Source organism: Odontomachus brunneus, unplaced genomic scaffold (assembly GCF_010583005.1).
Source record: "Odontomachus brunneus isolate Ranch 3 - 2012 unplaced genomic scaffold, Obru_v1 Obru_scaffold_086, whole genome shotgun sequence".
In the NCBI taxonomy this organism is placed as follows: Eukaryota; Metazoa; Arthropoda; class Insecta; order Hymenoptera; family Formicidae; genus Odontomachus; species Odontomachus brunneus.
The window spans coordinates 1,005,985-1,017,676 of record NW_022639536.1 but is presented as its reverse complement, the minus strand read 5'-3'; positions in this window follow the sequence as shown (position 1 = coordinate 1,017,676).

Sequence of the window (11,692 nt, the reverse complement as noted above, 5' to 3'; positions counted from 1 at the left end):
AAAACTATCCGAGCTACCATCCTACTATCATTCTCCTTGCTACATTCAATTTTAGCACAATATTTACAATTTTCCTTGATATAAGGACGTCTTGAAAGGCCATCCGCATTCCTATGGGACAAACCTTTACGATGACAAATCTCAAAATTATAACATTGAAGCTTCTCAATCCAACGAGCCAATTGACCTTCAATATCCCTGAAAGATAATAACCATTTAAGAGAAGCATGATCCGTTCTTACCAAAAACTTCTGACCATATAAATAATGATTAAAAGATTTAATAGATTCTACCACAGCTAACAATTCCCGACGAGTAGTACAATAATTTCTTTCAGCTTTATTTAAAATACGACTAAAATAAGCAATAACTTTTTCTTGACCATTTTGAACCTGAGACAAAACTGCACCGATACCAAAATTTGAAGCATCCATGTCGAGAATGAATTCACCACTTTTTAAAGGAAATGACAACACTGCAGAAGTAGTTAGAGCTTTCTTTAAACTTTCAAAAGCTTCCTGACAACAATGAGACCAAACAAATTTCGATTGATTCTCTGTAAGAACAAATAAAGGTTTAGCAATAATAGAAAATCCTTTTACAAATTTCCGATAATAAGAACAAAATCCAAGAAAACTTCGTAACTGCTTTTTATTTTGAGGAATCGGCCAATCAGCGACAGCAGAAATCTTTTCAGGATCCGTAGAAACACCTTTATCAGAAATAACATGACCTAAATACTTAACCGAATTATTTAAAAGAACACACTTTTTAGGATTTAATTTCATTCCAGAAATACGACATCTAAGAAAAACAGTCCTTAAACGCTTAACTACTTCCTCAAAAGTTTTCCCAAAAACTATCACATCATCTAAATATACTAAACAAATTTCATGTAATAATCTTTTCAAAATTTGTTCCCTCAATTTTTCAAAAGTCGCTGGAGCATTACACAAACCCATTGGCAAAACTGTAAACTGCCATAATCCTTTCCCTATCGAAAAAGCTGTTTTTTCTCTATCTTTCGGATCAATCTTCACTTGCCAATAACCACTTTTCAAATCTAAAGTTGAAAACCAAGAATTCCCTGATAATTGATCAATAGTATCGTCAATTCGAGGAATGGGAAAAGAATCTTTTACTGTAACAGCATTTAGTTTACGAAAATCTACACAAAAACGAATAGAATCATCTTTTTTTTTTAACTAAAACTACCGGAGAAACCCAAGGACTTTGAGACTCCTCAATTATACCTTTATTCCTCATCTCCTCAATAATCTTATCCGCCTCCGCACGTAAATGAAAAGGAATTCGACGAGGAACCTGTTTAATGGGACGAGAATCAATTAATTTGATTTTATGTTCCAAAAGTCCACAATTTCCAGCCACAATTTCATCCGAAAATACATCTTGAAACTCAACTAATAACTCTGCAAAAATCTCTCTCTGCTGAGAATTCAAATTCTTTGAATCTTGTTCGAATAATTCAGATAGAAACGTTGGTATTCGATTTTCTTGAATAATCCGTCTACAAGCAAAATTTTCCTGAACATTGATTTCACAAGAAATTCCTAACGCAGAACGAAAACAAGATTTCAAATCTAATAAAGATAGAAAATCTTTTCCCAAAAGACAATCATCCTTCATTTTGACAACAAACATAGAAAAATCCCTCACAATTCTCCCCAATTGAACATTTACTTTAATTTGACAAATAACGAAAACTATCTCACCTGTAGGATAAAATAAGCAACTATTAACTTCCGAAGAAAATTCCTCTGGACAATTAATAAATTTTTCATTCACCACAGAAACATCTGAGCCCGTATCCAACTTAAATCTACAAAATTGTTTATTTAAAAATCCTTCATAACAAAAATTAACTTGTTTACTCTGATCTACACCAGAATTAATCGGGAATTTACTTTTTCCAGTCGAAATGGTCCCGACCCATTCGACTAAATCTAGTTTTCCCTTTTCTTTTCGGAAACATTAACCAAAGTCGGGCATTCCGCCCGAAAATGCGAAAAACTTCCACAGTTCCAACATTCCCCAACATTATTTCTTTTCCTAAACAAATTTTCTCTTGAATAAATAACATTCTCTTTTTTATCAACAGTCTTTCCAAAATCTCCTTTATTTTTATTAAAATTATTTCTCCCCAAAAATCTTCTTTCAAAATTCCTTTTATTTTCTGAATTTATTTTAAAATTTCCTCTAAAATAAAAAAAATTATTTTCTCGAATATTTTTAATGACTTTTGCCCTTTCTATAGCAACTCTTAAAGAAATAACATTCTCCAATTGAAGAGTTTGCTTCACGAAATCATCCGATAATCCAATTAAAAATTGTGCACAAGCGATTTTTTCTCTCATCTCGAAAGAACATTCCGGATATGCTTTTTGGACTAAACGTTCTAATTCCGAACCGAACGAAGCAAAATCCTCCCCAAACTTCTGTTTTCTATTGGAAAATTGAGCATAAAAATTTTGAAACAACTCCAATTCTCCAAAACGCAATTCTAACCGCGAACAAATTTCTTTAAAATCTAAATTTTCTTCTATTCCATTCAAAACCGAGCGCGCTTTTCCCCTTAAATTTGCTGCTAAAACAACCACCTTTGTCGCCTCATCTCAACCATTAGCATGCGCTATCAAATTAAATTGACAAAGGAATTCCCGTAATGGAACGGTTCCATAAAAAATATCTGGTTTCAATTCAAACTGACAACTACGGGAAAATGGAAAAGACTGGCCTTGACAATCCTCCCGTTCAGTTCGACGCAGCTCATGAAGCTCCAACCGCTCTCGCTCTCGCTCCGCTCGTGAGAGCCGCAATTCTTCTTGAGTAGCCTGCAGCGCCAAAATCTCTGCCGATGTCAAAACTCCTCCTGTCAATTCCGTCGGTATCACAACATCAGCCCTGGCGCGCTTCCGTCCGCTCGGCCCCGCGAAACTGCATCCTTCCCCACTAGCCATTTCTTTCTTCTTTTTCACTTTCACTCGCGACACTTTTCAAATCGTCCGCGAATTTTTTTTCACTTGATCCCGGACGAGCCCCCAAAATGTTATTCTCGTGGACGCAGGAGAAATTAATACAGGTTTTAAGAAAATGTAAAACTCTTTAATGGAGAATCGTGGAACCAGAATAGTTATAATGTGCGTCAAAATCATACGTCTTACTCTCGCGTAAACCGTCCGTAAACTCTCATCAGCTGTTGTTTATCAACAGCTCTTTAACAACCTCGTAACTACGGGGATCCGGCTCAGAACTTGCATACTGAAGTGCAACACATGCAACAATATCGTGGGCTTTTTCAACGATTTCCTCAGTAACTACGTCTGCCGAGCGGCCAAGGCGCTCCTCATCGAAAACAGATGTACGGCCACGTTTGAATTCGTTAAACCAATATCTCATGGTTGTCATAGATAATGAAAGGTCCCCATAGACAGCATCTAACTTCGCTTTTATTTCTGCGCACGTTTTTCCATCCAAAAATAAAAAGCAAATTACATATCGATATTGTTCTTTTTCCATTGTATCGAGAAGCACCAAACACACACTCTCTCTCAGTACTGGTTCCAGGTCACACTAGGTACTGCCTCAACACTACTTTACGTACTGGGAAAATTATGAGTGGTTACAGGACTTGGTTGGTTTCCTGAAGGAAGCTTTGGATGCGTTTGAACAGTTTATGGAAGATAGTGAATGCATATTGGATAAGGTCATGGGAGTTATAAATTCTCTAAATCTGTTGTGAGTCGGTCTGATTCTTCAGCAAATGAGGAGCAATGGAACAGGATGTGATCCAGATCTTTTATATCGGCCCTGTTCACACGATAGGTTTGACACTATATTTTTCCTAGCCAGATGTTCCCCCGAACATGTATGTTGGATTTGTATTCTTGTCATAAGGGTAACAATGTTTCTAGGTATGTTTTTCAGCTTCTTAAGCCAAAGTTTGGCTTAAAGTCGTGTCTTTGGTTAACGTAATCTTTGTATCTTAGACTTTTAAATGTGAATTCATTTTCAAGTATTCTTTTCCTTTCTTTAATGAACAGTTCTTGAAAGTCGTTGAACAGCGTTACAGCATCGACACAATGGTGGAGCGGAGTGGATTCTATGCTGTGAGAGGCAAGTTTAGTCAAAAAATCCGCCAATTTGTTTCCGTAGATGCTGCAATGTTCTGATATCTAGATAAGTGTTATACCAAGTTGATTGATAAGTCTTTAGAATGACACATTTGTTGTGTTGCCACCTCCAGTGCGCCGTGAATTTGTAGTAGTGTCAACCTTCAAACCTCTCACTACACAGTTGCAAACAGCTATGACAATCAGTATATTTGTGACAGCCACCGAAAGCACATAACTTCTGATTTTGTAAAAATGGAAAAAACTGAAATTCGTGCAGTGATTAATTATTTCTATTTGAAAGGCTTGCAACCACAAGAAATGATTGAGGACTTATAAAAAACTTTGGGGGAGTCTGCTCTGTTGAATGCAACCGTATGTAACTGAATTGCTGAGTTTAAACGAGATCGTACCAGCACATCGGATGCACGACACAGTGGTCGTCCAAATGAGGTGACTACACCAGAAATGAGTGAAAAAATCCATTATATCGGGTTGGATGACCCCAAAGTGAAATTGCGTGAACTAGCTGCGGCTGTGGGCATTTCATCTGAACGTGTGTTCAATATCCTACACGAATATTTGGGTATGAGAAAACCAACTGCATGATGGGATTGTTAACAATCGATCAAAAACGTGAACGAGTTCGCACTTCTCAGCATTGTTTGGACATGTTTAGGTGCAAATCAAAGGAATTTTTGCGTCGATGCATAACTGTTGATAAAACATGGATCCATCATTATACACCTGAATTGAAACAACAGTCGGCACAATGGGTTCCAAAGGGTGGAAGTGCTCCGAAGCGATCAAAGACGCAACAATTGGCTGGAAAGATTCTGGTTACTGTGTTTTGGGATGCACATGGAATAATCCGCATCGATTAGCTTCAAAAAAGAAGAACAATCGCAGGAGAATATCATGCATCATTGTTGAACCGTTTGAATGATGAAATCAAGAAAAAACGGCCTTAGCGAAAAAAAATTCTCTTTCACCTTTCAAGATAATGCACCAGCTCACAAATCTGTAAAATCAATAGCAAAATTGAACGAATTGAGGTATGAATTGCTTCGAAAACACATCCACCGTTCTCCAAATCTGGCCCCGTGTGACTTCTACCTGTTTCCAAATCTCAAAAGATAGCTCCAGGGAAAGAGATTGCTTCAAATGAAGAGATTAAATGGAAAACACATATTTTGGATGTTTAGAAACTTCTTATTATTTGGAAGGCTTAAAGAAGCTAGAAACTCGTTTGACTCGGTATATTGAGTTGAAAAGAGATTATGTTGAAGAATAAAGTTGAGTTTTGCTAATAAAATGTTTTTTTCATTTTTATTCTAAGGATTTATCAATCAACCTGGTATTAACGTTGACATCTTTAGCCTTATCTTTAGACATCTTTATCTTGTCTATAAATTCGTAACAGATGTTAGATTTCTTTCCTCATAGGTCCGATGATTTGATGCACGTGAGAACACTGAATGAGTCTGCCAGGATTCCCACTTTATTTACCTTCAAAGTGACTGCAATGTCGACAGCACGGCTGATACCGTAAGTCTCAACCGTGAAAATATCATACGAGTTCGGAATTGGAACTGATTCTCTTATTGTGGGAGAAAAGGAGCAGATAAAGCTCGCCCTGTTGTTACTCTGTAATGATCCGTCCGTGTATAAAGTCAAGTCTAAATTATATGATTGTAATAACGAAGTAAATATACGATTAATTCTCGAAACAGATAATCGCTTTTTGTTTTTCGTGTGGTAAAAGTATACCACATTTACGCCGAAAGCCCTTTAATTTGTTGCATTTTGAAATACCTATGTCCGTTATTATAAATCTAGTATTATACTGGTAATTCAGAACTCCTAGAAGTGGTTCCTTCCTAACAGTTTTCAATTTCTCAATATTCTTTGCTATGAATCTAATGGCGAAAGGCCACTTTGACTTGATTGTTTCAGAAATGTTATTTTCAAAATATCCTGAAAAAAAACCAGGATTGAATGTCTCTGGAGTATATCATGAGATCTTGAAAAAGTTTTGACCAAAATTTCACATAGAATGCTTTTGCAGCGTGTAAGTAGAGGTGATTCATTTACTTGGTCTAACATGATGTTAGTGGATGTTGATTTCATTAGTTCAAAAGCTATTCTTAAGACCGCGAATTGTATGCGATCTAGGCAGATAGTTTTATTTTTAGCTACCTCCGTGAGAGTGAGGCTCTCCCCCCGACTAAGATGGATCTTATTAGTCCTTTGTATATTATGATAAGAGTTTGTGGATGATTACACCATCTTATGTCCGTAATTTTTTCAGTAAGTTGATTCTAACACATTTGCGATACACGTGTTTAATGTGAGCTATCCAATTTAATACAAAGTCGAACTGATATTCTAGGAAAGAAGCCACTGAAACATGCGGTAGGAGCTGGTTATTGATCTTAATGTTACAATTAACCTTATTGATTGAGTTCTGTAAGGTTCTAAATCGGGTATTATTTGCAAATATGCAGAGTTCTGACTTCTCTGCAAAGATTTGCAGGTTTCATTTGTCTAAATTAAAGTTTAATGTTCACATTATTCTGTAGCTTCCTATATATATCCACTACATGTTTTCCCTCCGTGCAGATTATTATTGGGAGTGTGAATAAGTTCTCGCCGTTTTTTGTGAAAATAAATCCTTTATTTAAAAAAAATAATTAAAAAACAAGTCAATTAAACTATTGCCCATCGCTGGAGACTACTTTTTCCCATCTTTCTGGCAGCATTTGAATTCCACGTCGAAAAAACGACACTTCTTTTGCGGCTATCCACGAATCGATCTATTTTTTCGTTTCTTTATACAAAGTGAAGTGCTGCTCAGCCAGGCCGTTAGTCATCGATCGAAATAAATAGTAATCAGAAGGCGCAATGTCTGGAGAGTATGGCGGGTGGGGTAGGACTTCCCATTTTAGCGTTTCCAGGTATGTTTTAACCGGTGACGCGAAATGCGGCCGAGCGTTATCATGCAGCATAATCACCTTATCGTGTCTTTGCTCATATTGCGGCCGTTTTTCTTTCAATGTTCGGCTCAAACGCATCAATTGTCGTCGATAGAGATCTCCTGTGATGGATTGGTTGGATTGGAGCAGCTCGTAATACACTACCCTCAGCTGATCCCACCAAATGCAGAGCATGAGTTTGGACCGTGGATATTCCGCTTTGGCGTTGATGCTACTGCTTCGCCGGGCTTAACTCACGATTTTTTACGCTTGGGATTACTGTAGTATATCCACTTTTCATCACCAGTCACAATACGATGTAAGAAACCTTTCCTTTTTTTTTATCGTTGAAGCAGCTGTCACACGTGACAAGACGCCGTTCGACGTCTCCCGGCTTCAGTTCGTATGGCACCCAAGATCCTTCCTTTTGTATCATTCCTAATGCTGTCAGACGTTTCGAAACTGTTGTTCGATCAACTCCTAATGATTTTGCAACATCGGATTGCGTCTGACATGGATCTTCAGCAAGTAATGTTTCCAATTCTTCGTCTTGAAACTTTTTTGGTGCACCACTGCGTTTTCTATCTTGAACATCAAAATCACCATTTTTAAATCGGTTAAACCAATCTCTGCATGTTCTTTCCGACAGAGCATGATCACCATAGGTTTCTACAAGAATTCTGTGTGCTTTAGCTGCAGATTTCTTCTGAATAAAGTAGTGCAGTAAAATTCCCCGCAAAAACGGTTTATTTGGTATGAAATTTGACATGTTTTACGCTACGAAAAGAAAATGTTCTTTATAGGTTAATGGAAAGACACGCACTGATTTTAAACATAGGTTATAGAACTTCAATATAGATGCGTCATCATCTTGAATTATGCACACAAAATTTTTATACCGCCATCTGATGGTGAAACGGCAAGAACTTATTTGCACTCCCAATATGTTGTTCGCATAAGCTTATTTGGCTTATCTTTATCTAAATGTAGATTAATTTGCGACGTATAAATATTGAACAATAAGGGGCTAAGAGCAGAGCCCTGCGAGAGACCAATGGTCTTCCTACTTTCTAAACACTTGCCCTGATAATAACAAATAATAATTCCTTGTAGGAAATTCACGAATTCAAAGTAGGAAATTCACGAATTTTAGAACAGCCACCAGTATCCTGATTGTAGTTATATTATGTTTTAGTTTGATCGGGTTGACATTATCAAATGCCCCTTTCACGTCGATAAAGAGTGCATCGACTTTGTATCGTTTGAGAAACGCTTTTTCTATGTAGGTTTTAAAATACATCACACTATTTACGCAAGACCTGAAACCAAATTGAAAGTTCGGTAATAACCCAGCTTTTTCTATCCACCATTCCATTCTGATTTTAATAATTCTCTCGAAAATTTTAAGTAGAATAGAAGTAAGTGATATAAGATGTAACTTATTGCAATTAGACTTAGGAATGAGAATCATGTTGATTTCCTTCCAGGGGGGAATTTTTCAGTTAATAGAAAGGCATTATAAATTCGTGTAATTCGTTCAGAGTCAATGTAGGTAATAGGTAGGTTTCTTGACAATATTCGCGGTTATCATATCCTTGTCTGGTATCTTCCTCGAGTTTGTACACATCGCTTGTATTGTAGAGAAGAACTCTGCGTCATCTATAGTTTTGATCAAAATATCTGATTTGTGCTGAATTTGCTTCGAGTTTGAGACTATAATATCTAAGTTTGGGTTCTGCTCAACCGATCTTACAAAAGACCAAGTTAAAGAAAGAGGTTCACCAGTTGGAACTGTTTTGTTAAAAGTTGAAAACGCGGATTCGTATTTCTCTTCGTCTCTCCTCACTTTTAGTAGAGACCGGTCTACGTTTTTTAAATGCATTTACAACATTCCAAGCATGAGAGACGTCACTATTTGCGTCCAAAGAGCCGCAGAATTCCTTGAATTTTTCGTCTATAATCTTACGGAGCTTGTTTTTGACAACTACATTTTTCTTAATAACTATTAATATTATCAAGGGAGAGGTTTGATTTAAACTTTTACTCTCGTTTCTCGGCCATCAAATTCGCACAGTCATTATTTCCACCAGGCAACGGGGAGTCTACGTATATTATTTTGAAATTTAGGTTTCTTGGCGCTCGCTAGCGTTAATGACTTGTCTATTTTATCTAAAATCTTGTTGTAGCTATCTACACGTTGCTTCCCTTTATGGCAACATCGGGATCTCGCTGGGCGCATAGTTGTTTTCTTTCATGTAGTTATCGAACGCATCCCAATCAAGTTTTGACCTGACAATGTTATCTATAAATAAATTTTTTAGGATACTCTGATTTAATTCTTACTAGCGTTGGAAAATGGATCACTTCCGTACTTGTAATCGAGAACCTCCCAGAAGGATGAGGTAGCTATGCGTGGTAAAGTTATTGTCAAGTTCAATGCGCTTGTAGAAACCTCATTTGCAGCCGACCAAATCGGGGTGCCATCATTTAAGATGATCAGATTACTTTCCAGTGTGACATCATAGATGCGTTGACCCACTGAGTTTGCAGTCCTCGAGGAAGAGCACTAGGAAGGAAGGACGTTTCCCATTTAGATCCCCACATATTAGAACTTCACCTAAATGCGAGAGGTGATCTAATAAGCTTTCAATGGTTCTCCACCGAAAACAGCAGAAGATGCACCAGGTGGGTCATAAATGATACAAATGTACATGGGGTTCCCTTTCTAGATTATTCGAATGAGACAGTAGTTCATCTCAGAGTTGTAGCAGATATTATTCAACACCGGAGAATTTAATTATGGGAGAATTCAATTGTTTTCTCAATCATGATAGCCCTCCATCACTTAGACCGTTCCTATTGCATACAACTATATTATAGCTTTGGCATGAGAAATAGCTATACTCGTTCAGTCATGTCTCACTGAGGCATATAAAGGATGGGATATATACTTTTCAATAATCCTAGCTAATTCGTTTCGACGAGCAAGGAGAGACCTACTGTTCCAAACAATAATGGTTATATCATTAGACGCACGTATTATTGGAAGTTTTCTAACACAATTAAATGAATAACGATTAAGTTCGGTAGCACTGAATGTAATATAGGCAGTCCTTCTTTTAAATAGAATAAGTTGGGTTTTGATTGCGTCAAAAACTGTTACAAAAACAGCTAATCTTAAAATTAGTGTATTATGTTGCGCTTCATCAAGCTTAAGCCAGAGTGGCTTAAGTTCAATATTGTTTATTAATGAAGCGTGCTTCACAAGAGTATTTTGTATTTACTTTCATAACTCTTATCGATGAGGCATTGAAACAGAAACAGAATCGTTAACCTGAATTTCGACGATGTTATCTTTGTGTTGAAGCAAATGGAGGAATTTTTAAACATTTATTATAAATTGAGCTAATTAATTGCGCACTTTTGTTCCACTCTTTTGTTCATTGCTTTTTGAAAATTAAAATATATATGTGTAATTGAAATAAATTTAATTTTTCCACCTATATGTTTGTTTTTTATTAAAATTATAAAATTGCTATTTTATACCTTGTAGTATTAAAACGAAGCGTCATAGAGAAAAACATTGTTAACAAGATATGTTTGTTTTTATGTCCTCTATTTCCCCTCAAAGTTTGTCGGTCTAATTTTTTTACACCCTGTATATATATGTATACAGGGTGAGTCATTCGAACCAGGAAAATATCTCGAAAAATATGGAAGATACGGAAATATATTTTAAACAAAATTTGTATGGTTCGGAGGGGCACATAAGATGGTGCAATTGGCTCTGGATAATCATTTGAAAATCACGTGAAGGTCATCTTCAATTTCTTAAATAGAAACTTCCATTTTTCATTGCATATACTTGTAGTTTACCTCGAGAGCTTTCTAAAACACTATAATAAAATAACTTTTCAAAAAGTATCTTTCGAGTTAAAAGGCTTTAAAGTTACAATATTATTGTCATTAGCATTGATACCCAAGATGTTTGACCGACGGCTGAAATGCAATACTTCGTTGGGGCCACAAAGAGACACATGTGAAATGTCATTAATAAATTTCTTTAATAATCATAGCATTGTGACCTTCGTATGGTCCTTTAGAGTCAATCGGACTCCACATGTTACCCCATAATTTTAAATTATTATTTTTGTTCTCACTGTAAAATTTCAAGAAATAAAAATATTAGGAACAGCCTCCAATCGCCTTAATCTTGACAAATATTGTGAAGGTCATAGCCCTGAACAAAAAGTTTCAGCCGTCGGTCGAACACCTTGGGTACCAATGCTAATGGCAACAATATTGTAATTTTGAAGCCTTTTAACTCGAAAGATACTTAATGAAAAAATATTTATTATAGTTTTGGAAAGCTACAAGAATATACAATGAAAAAGGAATGGAGGTTTCCATTTAAGAAATAGAAGATGACCTTCACGTGACTTTCAAACGATTATCCAGAGTCAAGCCAATTGCACCATCTTATGTTCCCCTCCGAACCATACAACTTTTGTTTGAAATATTTTTCTGTATCTTCTATATTTTTCGAGATATTTGTCTGGTTCGATTAAAATGACTCACTCTGTATAT